Genomic DNA, 14,169 nt, shown 5'->3' on the forward strand with positions numbered 1-14,169 from the left:
TAGCCTCTCTATGTTGCCTCAGAATTCTTTTTGCACTTGTAGTGATCAAGCAAATTTGACATATTTTGAGAAGTGGAGGGAAGTAATTGGAAAACCTTTTGCTCTGTCTGTGGTCTATGGGTTCCACAGTTGACTACCCCAGTCTTTTAAATTTTCAAACCTAGAGCCTAAAATCCACCTCACAGTGATGTTCAGCCAATCTCAGCCCAGTGTGGTTGCCTGGAAACCACAAGCCTGTGGATTTCTGTGAACAGTTTCAGCCCAAATCTGGAGCTTTCCAACTCATACAACCACAGCCATTCCAATCATGCAGTATTTGATTAACCTCTCTAAGTTGCCTCAGAATTTTCTTTGAAGTTGTGGTGATCAAACAAATTTGACATATTTTGACAAGTGGAGGGAAGTAATTGGCTCTGTCTTTAGCTCTGTTTGTGGTATATGGTGTCGAAACTTGACTACCCCAGTCTATTAAATTTTCAAACTTAGAAAGCCAAATGTTTCAGGGGAGGAAAGAAAATGCCACAATGATTTGGGTTGTGCGGAGTTTCTGGTGGCTTGGGAAACAAACCTGCAAACCATACATGCAATCTCTGCTGGATTACTGCCACCATGGTAGTATCAGTTAGCACTAAAAGCCAGCAACCAGAAGATGTGTCCCAAAGTGAAAGTGAATCCTTGCAGTGCATGAATATTTGGAGTGCCTGCTTCAACTATCCAGCTTCCTCGGGGTTCACATGACTGCAATCGCTATTTCAAATAGGTCTGCAGCCATTGCAGAATAACCCTGAACACTAAACGTGAGGTACTAGCTCAATACCTAAATCAACATAATGCTAGATAGCTTATCACCAGCAGGTTTTCCCAGAATTCAAATGTAACATGGTGAAAGGGAAACCCTTAGAAACGGGATGCAAATGCCCCTTTCCCTAAAAATCCCAGGTATTTTCTCATGGCATGGAATATTTAGTGTCCACAACTCATGAAGTGAACCCAGGGACATAGGCCAACTGTTTCTAGTTTTCTGTTGTTTTTTTTTTTGGAAAGAGCATCTTATGTAGTTGTTGAATGAGGCTTTGAGAAAAATTCCTAGGCCAAGATGGACTGGAACTCCCAAGGATCCACCCACCTCAGCCCCCAGATTGCTGGGATTATAGGCATGAGCGACCATGCCAAACATGTGCACAGAGATCCTTACATAATTTGTGAAATCCCACTACTGGTCTATAGGTAGCTTCTGTGCTTCAGGCTTTAGGAATATGCCTCTCTTTGTTTGGGCTCCCCTTGTTGAGGTGTCCATTTCTATTGTGATAAGCTCCAAGGCCCCAGGCAAGGGGGTGGCTGCCCTTCCTCTGGTGTGTTCTTGGATGATTACAGCCCAGGTGGACAGGGTTCAAATATATTGGATCCTGCGCATTTGAAGAGGAAATGAGTAAAGTTTCATGAGTTAATGTGGACATGCCAGGGAATTGAGGGGCCATGATAGAGACAAAACTTCAGGCCATGGGCTGAAGCCTGAGGATTCTCTACCTCTAGCTTCTTCAATAGTGGGCCTGCTGAGCAATTGTGTGCTCTCAAATGTAATTTAATGGGTTTTGTTTTAATTTATTTTGTTTTTTGCTTTGGTTTTTTACATGGAAGGAACAGTACCATGGTTTGAAGAAGCTGGAGTGTCTTACCTAAGAGTTATTTGAAAAAAGGGACATTTCAGCAGCCAAGAATTTCTCAAATACCCTTGGCATTTTAAAAAAAGTGACATAAACTTGAGCGTGTCATGTCCTTCTCTCTTTACAAAGATTTTACCTCCTATTTGATAGGAATCACTGTTTCTTTGAAAGGTCAACCTGCACTGAAATAAAGATAATCACTCCTTTCCTCATTCTGCTTGAAACCACATCCTTTGTTAGTTATATTTTCTTAGGCAGAAACACTTGGAGATGACTACAGCAAGAGTTTCCCATTGGTGGAATTTCCATGGAGACACATGAAGTAATACTGCACAACTTCAAGTGAAGTGCACTGTCCCTTGACAATGACAAGTCTGGGCAAACCTCTAGTAACTGAAAATCTTAGAAAGTCTGAAAGTGAGTGAATGAAAATGGGCCTCTCCACATTTGGATAGGGCCTCTCCTGAAGCACACATTTCTGGAAAAAGTACTTATGAGAGACAAATGAACTCCCAAAATGGAATGGAAATTTTCTTGTTTAGGCCTGGAATGCTATTGCCCGGAGCCCTGTGGTTCTAACTGGATGACCAAAGTGTGAGCAGAGATCAAAATCATACACACACCATTTAGGGAACTCGATATTTAACCAGGTGTCCAGAATAGTGGCAAACTGTACTTGTGTCAATTTGCTCAAATCCTCTCTTCACAAGAGAGTAAATTCCTGCATGACCAGTGACCAGAGGAGGACACATTTCAAAGGACTTGTAAAAAGTCCAACACTGAAGTTAGCCCAACACTGAATTTAGATGAAAAGTAGCAGATTCTTTTGTCTTTCAAATTTTAATAGGAGAAACTTATAACATGTAATAGCTGTTACATGAATACCTTCAGAGTTTTTGCAGAGGTCTAAATCACTATGAGTGAGGGTTTCCCTCATCTCACAAAGTTAAAAATAGTAAAACAAACAATTTGTAAAACCAAACAACCAATAAAATACAAACACTAAGTCCAAAGGGTTTCACTGATTTTGAAACCACTTATGGAATGCACATTTATTGAACAGGCTTACTCTGCGTTCTGCTTTACTCAGGCCCTGTACATGAGCAAGTGTGAAAGCAAAATTCAAAATGTTATGTGAAGTGACCATTTAATTGGTGAAACCATGACCCAATAGACATTTTCTCTTTTGAAACTTCGTACATTATCCATATATGTTCTCAAAGGAAAGAATACACAGGATTTAGGCTGATTTTTTTTTCAGTGTTTTGTGTTCCACCAGATTTATTTGAAGATCTCCAGTCCTGCATCCACTGCCCAACGCAGAAGGCCACACATATGACAACCAACATGAGAACTTCACTTCTACAGCCTGATTAAATCATCATGAGAATATAATTTTCCTTTCATCATCAAATATTTTTACATTAGATTAACCAGCTCTCTTGCTTTCCCATGTTTTTCCCTGGTTTTTGAACCTTGAAATGGGTGTGCACTCTTCTCAGCCTTGATCTCCATCTTCCCCCATATTTCCAAACATATTCTTCTGGGAAACATGTAAAGATCTTATTCGGGGCTTGTTTCATTGTTTTCAAATATCTGCTCTTGAAATTCAACTTCCACCACTGTCTCTCATATGCAAAGCTATGTGCTTGCAGAGGATTTCTGCTGAGAAATTTCACAGAAAGCTCTTATACTGCAGGTGAATGATGCCAGCAAGTCTTGACTGAATAGCTTAGGGAACAGGACTCAGCCAAATGATGGACATGACAAGGGAAAAGCATATGCTCAAGGAAAGGACATGGCAGCGATCATCTGCCAGGCCCTGGCATATTTCATATCCCACTGAAAGTACATCCATGTGTAGATTGGCTTGCATTTCCACCCACAAATTCTGAGCAGTGAAGCCTTTAGAGAGAATCCTGTGGCATAACAGGTATACGAATATTCATCCTATTTAAATCTTGCCCTACAATATCCTCTGTGCCACTGAGGTCTCCATGGCAACGCCCAGCATTGTGACGCAGGTCTCCTACTGCAAACTTGTATCCTAGAACCTAAAGTCCAGCTCACAATGGTGCTCAGCCAATCACAGCCCAGTGTGGTTGACTGGCAACCACAAGCTTGTGGGTTTCTGTGAACTGTTTCAGCCCAACTCTGCAGCTTTCCACCTCCTACAACCACAGCCATTCCAATCATGCAGTATTTGATTAGCCTCTCTATGTTGCCTCAGAATTCTTTTTGCACTTGTAGTGATCAAGCAAATTTGACATATTTTGAGGAGTGGAGGGAAGTAATTGGAAAACCTTTTGCTCTGTCTGTGGTCTATGGGTTCCACACTTGATTACCCCAGTCTTATAAATTTTCAAACCTAGAGCCTAAAATCCACCTCACAGTGATGTTCAGCCAATCTCAGCCCAGTGTGGTTGCCTGGCAACCACAAGCCTGTGGATTTCTGGGAACAGTTTCAGCCCAACTCTGCACCTTTCCACCTCATACAACCACAGCCATTCCAATCATGCAGTATTTGATTAACCTCTCTAAGTTGCCTCAGAATTTTATTTGAACTTGTGGTGATCAAACAAATTTGACATATTTTCACAAGAGGAGGGAAGTAATTGGCTCTGTCTTTAGCTCTTTTTGTGGTATATGGGGTCCAAACTTGACTACCCCAATCTATTAAATTTTCAAACTTAGAAATCCAAATGTTTCAGGGGTGGAAAGAAAATGCCACAATGATTTGGGTTCTGCGGAGTTTCTGGTGGCTTGGGAAACAAACCTGCAAACCATACATGCAATCTCTGCTGGATTACTGCCACCATGGTAGTATCAGTTAGCACTAAAAGCCAGCAACCAGAAGATGTGTCCCAAAGTGAAAGTGAATCCTTGCAGTGCATGAATATTTGGAGTGCCTGCTTCAACTATCCAGCTTCCTCGGGGTTCACATGACTGCAATCGCTATTTCAAGGAGGTCTGCACCCATTGCAGCATAACCCTGAACACTAAACGTGAGGTACTAGCTCAATACGTAAATCAACATAATGCTAGATAGCTTATCTCCAGCAGGTTTTCCCAGAATTCAAATGTAACATGTTGAAAGGGAAACCCTTAGAAACGGGATGCAAATGCCCCTTTCCCTAAAAATCCCAGGTATTTTCTCATGGCATGGAATATTTAGTCTCCACAACTCATGAAGTGAACCCAGGGACATAGGCCAACTGTGTCTAGTTTTCTTTTGTTCTCTTTTTGGAATGAGCATCTTATGTAGTTGTTGAAAGAGGCCTTGAGAAAAATTCCTAGGCCAAGATGGACTGGAACTCCCAAGGATCCACCCACCTCAGCCCCCAGATTGCTGGGATTATAGGCATGAGCGACCATGCCAAGCATGTGCACAGAGATTCTTACATAATTTGTGAAATCCCACTACTGGTCTATAGGTAGCTTCTGTGCTTCAGGCTTTAGAAATATGCCTCTCTTTGTTTGGGCTCCCCTTGTTCAGGTGTCCATTTCTATTATGATAAGCTCCAAGGCCCCAGGCAAGGGAGTGGCTGCCCTTCCTCTGGTGTGTTCTTCGATGATTACACCCCAGGTGAACAGGGTTCAAATATATTGGATCCTGTGCATTTGAAGAGGAAATGAGTAAAGTTCCATGAGTTAATGTGGACATGCCAGGGAATTGAGGGACCATGATAGAGACAAAACTTCAGGCCATGGGCTGAAGCCTGAGGCTTCTGTACCTCTAGCTTCTTCAATAGTGGGCCTGCTGAGCAATTGTGTGCTCTCAAATGGAATTTAATGGGTTTTGTTTTAATTTATTTTGTTTTTTGCTTTGGTTTTTCACATGGAAGGAACAGTACCATGGTTTGAAGAAGCTGGAGTGTCTTACCTAAGAGAAATTTGAAAAAAGGGACAATTCAGCAGCCAAGAGTTTCTCAAATGCCCTTGGCGTTTAAAAAAAAAGTGACATAAACTTGAGCGTGTCATGTCCTTGTCTCTTTACAAAGATTTTACCTCCTATTTGATAGGAATTACTGTTTCTTTGAAAGGTCAACCTGCACTGAAATAAAGATAATCACTCCTTTCCTCATTCTGCTTGAAACCACATCCTTTGTTAGTTATATTTTCTTACGCGGAAACACTTGGAGATGACTACAGCAAGAGTTTCCCATTGGTGGAATTTCCACGGAGACACATGAAGTAGTACTGCACAAATTCAAGTGAAGTGCCCTGTCCCTTGACAATGGCAAGTCTGGGCAAACCTCTAGTAACTGAAAATCTTAGAAAGTCTGAAAGTGAGTGAATGAAAATGGGCCTCTCCACATTTGGATAGGGCCTCTCCTGAAGCACACATTTCTGGAAAAAGTACTTATGAGAGACGAATGAACTCCAAAATGGAATGGAAATTTTCTTGTTTAGGCCTGGAATGCTATTGCCTGGAGCCCTGTGGTTCTAACTGGATGACCAAAGTGTGAGCAGAGATCAAAATCATACACACACCATTTAGGGAACTCGATATTTAACCAGGTGTCCAGAATAGTGGCAAACTGTACTTGTGTCAATTTGCTCAAATCCTCTCTTCACAAGAAAGTAAACTCCAGCACGACCAGTGACCAGAGGAGGACACATTTCAAAGGACTTGTAAAAAGTCCAACACTGAAGTTAGCCCAACACTGAATTTAGATGAAAAGCAGCAAAGTCTTTTGTCTTTCAAATTTTAATAGGAGAAACTTATAACATGTAATAGCTGTTACATGAATACCTTCAGAGTTTTTGCAGAGGTCTAAATCACTATGAGTGAGGGTTTCCCTCATCTCACAAAGTTAAAAATAGTAAAACAAACAATTTGTAAAACCAATCAACCAATAAAATACAAACACTAAGTCCAAAGGGTTTCACTGATTTTGAAACCACTTATGGAATGCACATTTATTGAACAGGCTTACTCGGCATTCTGCTTTACTCAGGCCCTGTACATGAGCAAGTGTGAAAGCAAAATTCAAAATGTTATGTGAAGTGACCATTTAATTGGTGAAACCATGACCCAATAGACATTTTCTCTTTTGAAACTTCGTACATTATCCATATATGTTCTCAAAGGAAAGGATTACACAGGATTTAGGCTGATTTTTTTTTCAGTATTTTGTGTTCCACCAGATTTATTTGAAGATCTCCTGTCCTGCATCCACTGCCCAATGCAGAAGGCCACACATATGACAACCAACATGAGAACTTCACTTCTACAGCCTGATTAAATCATCATGAGAATATAATTTTCCTTTCATCATCAAAATTTTTACATTAGATTAACCAGCTCTCTTGCTTTCCCATGTTTTTCCCTGGTTTTTGTACCTTGAAATGGGTGTGCACTCTTCTCAGCCTTGATCTCCATCTTCCCCCATATTTCCAAACATATTCATCTGGGAAACATGTAAAGATCTTATTCGGGCCTTGTTTCATTGTTTTCAAATATCTGCTCTTGAAATTCAACTTCCACCACTCTCTCTCATATGCAAAGCTATGTGCTTGCAGAGGATTTCTGCTGAGAAATTTCACAGAAAGCTCTTATACTGCAGGTGAATGATGCCAGCAAGTCTTGACTGAATAGCTTAGGGAACAGGACTCAGCCAAATGACGGACATGACAAGGGAAAAGCGTATGCTCAAGGAAAGGACATGGCAGCGATCATCTGCCAAGGCCCTGGCATATTTCATATCCCATTGAAAGTACATCCATGTGTAGATTGGCATGCATTTCCACCCACAAATTCTGAGCAGTGAAGCCTTTAGAGAGAATCCTGTGGCATACCAGGCCTACGAATATTCATCCTATTTAAATCTTGCCCTACAAGATCCTCTGTGCCACTGAGTTCTCCATGGCAATGCCCAGCATTGTGACTCAGGTCTCCTACTGCACACTTGTATCCTAGAACCTAAAGTCCAACTCACAATGGTGCTCAACCAATCACAGCCCAGTGTGGTTGACTGGCAACCACAAGCTTGTGGGTTTCTGTGAACTGTTTCAGCCCAACTCTGCAGCTTTCCACCTCCTACAACCACAGCCATTACAATCATGCAGTATTTGATTAGCCTCTCTATGTTGCCTCAGAATTCTTTTTGCACTTGTAGTGATCAAGCAAATTTGACATATTTTGAGAAGTGGAGGGAAGTAATTGGAAAACCTTTTGCTCTGTCTGTGGTCTATGGGTTCCACACTTGACTACCCCAGTCTTTTAAATTTTCAAACCTAGAGCCTAAAATCCACCTCACAGTGATGTTCAGCCAATCTCAGCCCAGTGTGGTTGCCTGGCAACCACAAGCCTGTGGATTTCTGGCAACAGTTTCAGCCCAACTCTGCAGCTTTCCACCTCATACAACCACAGCCATTCCAATCATGCAGTATTTGATTAACCCCTCTAAGTTGCCTCAGAATTTTCTTTGAAGTTGTGGTGATCAAACAAATTTGACATATTTTGACAAGTGGAGGGAAGTAATTGGCTCTGTCTTTAGCTCTGTTTGTGGTATATGGGGTCCAAACTTGACTACCCCAGTCTATTAAATTTTCAAACTTAGAAAGCCAAATGTTTCAGGGGAGGAAAGAAAATGCCACAATGATTTGGGTTCTGCGGAGTTTCTGGTGGCTTGGGAAACAAACCTGCAATAAATACATGCAATCTCTGCTGGATTACTGCCACCATGGTAGTATCAGTTAGCACTAAAAGCAAGCAACCAGAAGATGTGTCCCAAAGTGAAAGTGAATCCTTGCAGTGCATGAATATTTGGAGTGCCTGCTTCAACTATCCAGCTTCCTCGGGGTTCACATGACTGCAATCACTATTTCAAGGAGGTCTGCAGCCATTGCAGCATAACCCTGAACACTAAACGTGAGGTACTAGCTCAATACCTAAATCAACATAATGCTAGATAGCTTATCACCAGCAGGTTTTCCCAGAATTCAAATGTAACATGGTGAAAGGGAAACCCTTAGAAACGGGATGCAAATGACCCTTTCCCTAAAAATCCCAGGTATTTTCTCATGGCATGGAATATTTAGTCTCCACAACTCATGAAGTGAACCCAGGGACATAGGCCAACTGTATCTAGTTTTCTGTTGTTCTCTTTTTTTAAAGAGCATCTTATGTAGTTGTTGAAAGAGGCTTGAGAAAAATTCCTAGGCCAAGATGGACTGGAACTCCCAAGGATCCACCCACCTCAGCCCCCAGATTGCTGGGATTATAGGCATGAGCGACCATGCCAAGCATGTGCACAGAGATTCTTACATAATTTGTGAAATCCCACTATTGGTCTATAGGTAGCTTCTGTGCTTCAGGCTTTAGGAATATGCCTCTCTTGTTTTGGCTCCCCTTGTTCAGGTGTCCATTTCTATTGTGATAAGCTCCAAGGCCCCAGGCGAGGGAGTGGCTGCCCTTCCTCTGGTGTGTCCTTGGATGATTACAGCCCAGGTGAACAGGGTTCAAATATATTGGATCCTGCGCATTTGAAGAGGAAATGAGTAAAGTTTCATGAGTTAATGTGGACATGCCAGGGAATTGAGGGGCCATGATAGAGAAAAAACTTCAGGCCATGGGCTGAAGCCTGAGGCTTCTGTACCTCTAGCTTCTTCAATAGTGGGCCTGCTGAGCAATTGTGTGCTCTCAAATGGAATTTAATGGGTTTTGTTTTAATTTATTTTGTTTTTTGCTTTGGTTTTTTACATGGAAGGAACAGTACCATGGTTTGAAGAAGCTGGAGTGTCTTACCTAAGAGAAATTTGAAAAAAGGGACAATTCAGTAGCCAAGAATTTCTCAAATGCCCTTGGCGTTTTAAAAAAAAGTGACATAAACTTGAGTCTGTCATGTCCTTGTCTGTTTACAAAGATTTTACCTCCTATTTGATAGGAATTACTGTTTCTTTGAAAGGTCAACCTGCACTGAAATAAAGATAATCACTCCTTTCCTCATTCTGCTTGAAACCACATCCTTTGTTAGTTATATTTTCTTACGCGGAAACACTTGGAGATGACTACAGCAAGAGTTTCCCATTGGTGGAATTTCCACGGAGACACATGAAGTAATACTGCACAACTTCAAGTGAAGTGCACTGTCCCTTGACAATGGCAAGTCTGGGCAAACCTCTAGTAACTGAAAATCTTAGAAAGTCTGAAAGTGAGTGAATGAAAATGGGCCTCTCCACATTTGGATAGGGCCTCTCCTGAAGCACACATTTCTGGAAAAAGTACTTATGAGAGACGAATGAACTCCAAAATGGAATGGAAATTTTCTTGTTTAGGCCTGGAATGCTATTGCCTGGAGCCCTGTGGTTCTAACTGGATGACCAAAGTGTGAGCAGAGATCAAAATCATACACACACCATTTAGGGAACTCGATATTTAACCAGGTGTCCAGAATAGTGGCAAACTGTACTTGTGTCAATTTGCTCAAATCCTCTCTTCACAAGAAAGTAAACTCCAGCACGACCAGTGACCAGAGGAGGACACATTTCAAAGGACTTGTAAAAAGTCCAACACTGAAGTTAGCCCAACACTGAATTTAGATGAAAAGCAGCAAAGTCTTTTGTCTTTCAAATTTTAATAGGAGAAACTTATAACATGTAATAGCTGTTACATGAATACCTTCAGAGTTTTTGCAGAGGTCTAAATCACTATGAGTGAGGGTTTCCCTCATCTCACAAAGTTAAAAATAGTAAAACAAACAATTTGTAAAACCAATCAACCAATAAAATACAAACACTAAGTCCAAAGGGTTTCACTGATTTTGAAACCACTTATGGAATGCACATTTATTGAACAGGCTTACTCGGCATTCTGCTTTACTCAGGCCCTGTACATGAGCAAGTGTGAAAGCAAAATTCAAAATGTTATGTGAAGTGACCATTTAATTGGTGAAACCATGACCCAATAGACATTTTCTCTTTTGAAACTTCGTACATTATCCATATATGTTCTCAAAGGAAAGGATTACACAGGATTTAGGCTGATTTTTTTTTCAGTATTTTGTGTTCCACCAGATTTATTTGAAGATCTCCTGTCCTGCATCCACTGCCCAATGCAGAAGGCCACACATATGACAACCAACATGAGAACTTCACTTCTACAGCCTGATTAAATCATCATGAGAATATAATTTTCCTTTCATCATCAAAATTTTTACATTAGATTAACCAGCTCTCTTGCTTTCCCATGTTTTTCCCTGGTTTTTGTACCTTGAAATGGGTGTGCACTCTTCTCAGCCTTGATCTCCATCTTCCCCCATATTTCCAAACATATTCATCTGGGAAACATGTAAAGATCTTATTCGGGCCTTGTTTCATTGTTTTCAAATATCTGCTCTTGAAATTCAACTTCCACCACTCTCTCTCATATGCAAAGCTATGTGCTTGCAGAGGATTTCTGCTGAGAAATTTCACAGAAAGCTCTTATACTGCAGGTGAATGATGCCAGCAAGTCTTGACTGAATAGCTTAGGGAACAGGACTCAGCCAAATGACGGACATGACAAGGGAAAAGCGTATGCTCAAGGAAAGGACATGGCAGCGATCATCTGCCAAGGCCCTGGCATATTTCATATCCCATTGAAAGTACATCCATGTGTAGATTGGCATGCATTTCCACCCACAAATTCTGAGCAGTGAAGCCTTTAGAGAGAATCCTGTGGCATACCAGGCCTACGAATATTCATCCTATTTAAATCTTGCCCTACAAGATCCTCTGTGCCACTGAGTTCTCCATGGCAATGCCCAGCATTGTGACTCAGGTCTCCTACTGCACACTTGTATCCTAGAACCTAAAGTCCAACTCACAATGGTGCTCAACCAATCACAGCCCAGTGTGGTTGACTGGCAACCACAAGCTTGTGGGTTTCTGTGAACTGTTTCAGCCCAACTCTGCAGCTTTCCACCTCCTACAACCACAGCCATTCCAATCATGCAGTATTTGATTAGCCTCTCTATGTTGCCTCAGAATTCTTTTTGCACTTGTAGTGATCAAGCAAATTTGACATATTTTGAGAAGTGGAGGGAAGTAATTGGAAAACCTTTTGCTCTGTCTGTGGTCTATGGGTTCCACACTTGACTACCCCAGTCTTTTAAATTTTCAAACCTAGAGCCTAAAATCCACCTCACAGTGATGTTCAGCCAATCTCAGCCCAGTGTGGTTGCCTGGCAACCACAAGCCTGTGGATTTCTGGCAACAGTTTCAGCCCAACTCTGCAGCTTTCCACCTCATACAACCACAGCCATTCCAATCATGCAGTATTTGATTAACCCCTCTAAGTTGCCTCAGAATTTTCTTTGAAGTTGTGGTGATCAAACAAATTTGACATATTTTGACAAGTGGAGGGAAGTAATTGGCTCTGTCTTTAGCTCTGTTTGTGGTATATGGGGTCCAAACTTGACTACCCCAGTCTATTAAATTTTCAAACTTAGAAAGCCAAATGTTTCAGGGGAGGAAAGAAAATGCCACAATGATTTGGGTTCTGCGGAGTTTCTGGTGGCTTGGGAAACAAACCTGCAAAAAATACATGCAATCTCTGCTGGATTACTGCCACCATGGTAGTATCAGTTAGCACTAAAAGCAAGCAACCAGAAGATGTGTCCCAAAGTGAAAGTGAATCCTTGCAGTGCATGAATATTTGGAGTGCCTGCTTCAACTATCCAGCTTCCTCGGGGTTCACATGACTGCAATCACTATTTCAAGGAGGTCTGCAGCCATTGCAGCATAACCCTGAACACTAAACGTGAGGTACTAGCTCAATACCTAAATCAACATAATGCTAGATAGCTTATCACCAGCAGGTTTTCCCAGAATTCAAATGTAACATGGTGAAAGGGAAACCCTTAGAAACGGGATGCAAATGACCCTTTCCCTAAAAATCCCAGGTATTTTCTCATGGCATGGAATATTTAGTCTCCACAACTCATGAAGTGAACCCAGGGACATAGGCCAACTGTATCTAGTTTTCTGTTGTTCTCTTTTTTTAAAGAGCATCTTATGTAGTTGTTGAAAGAGGCTTGAGAAAAATTCCTAGGCCAAGATGGACTGGAACTCCCAAGGATCCACCCACCTCAGCCCCCAGATTGCTGGGATTATAGGCATGAGCGACCATGCCAAGCATGTGCACAGAGATTCTTACATAATTTGTGAAATCCCACTATTGGTCTATAGGTAGCTTCTGTGCTTCAGGCTTTAGGAATATGCCTCTCTTGTTTTGGCTCCCCTTGTTCAGGTGTCCATTTCTATTGTGATAAGCTCCAAGGCCCCAGGCGAGGGAGTGGCTGCCCTTCCTCTGGTGTGTCCTTGGATGATTACAGCCCAGGTGAACAGGGTTCAAATATATTGGATCCTGCGCATTTGAAGAGGAAATGAGTAAAGTTTCATGAGTTAATGTGGACATGCCAGGGAATTGAGGGGCCATGATAGAGAAAAAACTTCAGGCCATGGGCTGAAGCCTGAGGCTTCTGTACCTCTAGCTTCTTCAATAGTGGGCCTGCTGAGCAATTGTGTGCTCTCAAATGGAATTTAATGGGTTTTGTTTTAATTTATTTTGTTTTTTGCTTTGGTTTTTTACATGGAAGGAACAGTACCATGGTTTGAAGAAGCTGGAGTGTCTTACCTAAGAGAAATTTGAAAAAAGGGACAATTCAGTAGCCAAGAATTTCTCAAATGCCCTTGGCGTTTTAAAAAAAAGTGACATAAACTTGAGTCTGTCATGTCCTTGTCTGTTTACAAAGATTTTACCTCCTATTTGATAGGAATTACTGTTTCTTTGAAAGGTCAACCTGCACTGAAATAAAGATAATCACTCCTTTCCTCATTCTGCTTGAAACCACATCCTTTGTTAGTTATATTTTCTTACGCGGAAACACTTGGAGATGACTACAGCAAGAGTTTCCCATTGGTGGAATTTCCACGGAGACACATGAAGTAATACTGCACAACTTCAAGTGAAGTGCACTGTCCCTTGACAATGGCAAGTCTGGGCAAACCTCTAGTAACTGAAAATCTTAGAAAGTCTGAAAGTGAGTGAATGAAAATGGGCCTCTCCACATTTGGATAGGGCCTCTCCTGAAGCACACATTTCTGGAAAAAGTACTTATGAGAGACGAATGAACTCCCAAAATGGAATGGAAATTTTCTTGTTTAGGCCTGGAATGCTATTGCCTGGAGTCCTGTGGTTCTAACTGGATGACCAAAGTGTGAGCAGAGATCAAAATCATACACACACCATTTAGGGAACTCGATATTTAACCAGGTGTCCAGAATAGTGGCAAACTGTACTTGTGTCAATTTTCTCAAATACTCTCTTCACAAGAAAGTAAATTCCAGCACGACCAGTGACCAGAGGAGGACACATTTCAAAGGACTTGTAAAAAGTTGAACACTGAATTTAGCCCAACACTGAATTTAGATGAAAAGTAGCAGAGTCTGTTAGTCTTTCAAATTTTAATAGGATAAACTTATAACATGTAATAGCTGTTACATGAATACCTTCAGA

Source organism: Cavia porcellus, unplaced genomic scaffold (genome assembly GCF_034190915.1).
Source record: "Cavia porcellus strain 051 isolate PalLab524CR breed Dunkin Hartley unplaced genomic scaffold, mCavPor4.1 scaffold_3, whole genome shotgun sequence".
NCBI classification, from domain to species: domain Eukaryota; kingdom Metazoa; phylum Chordata; class Mammalia; order Rodentia; family Caviidae; genus Cavia; species Cavia porcellus.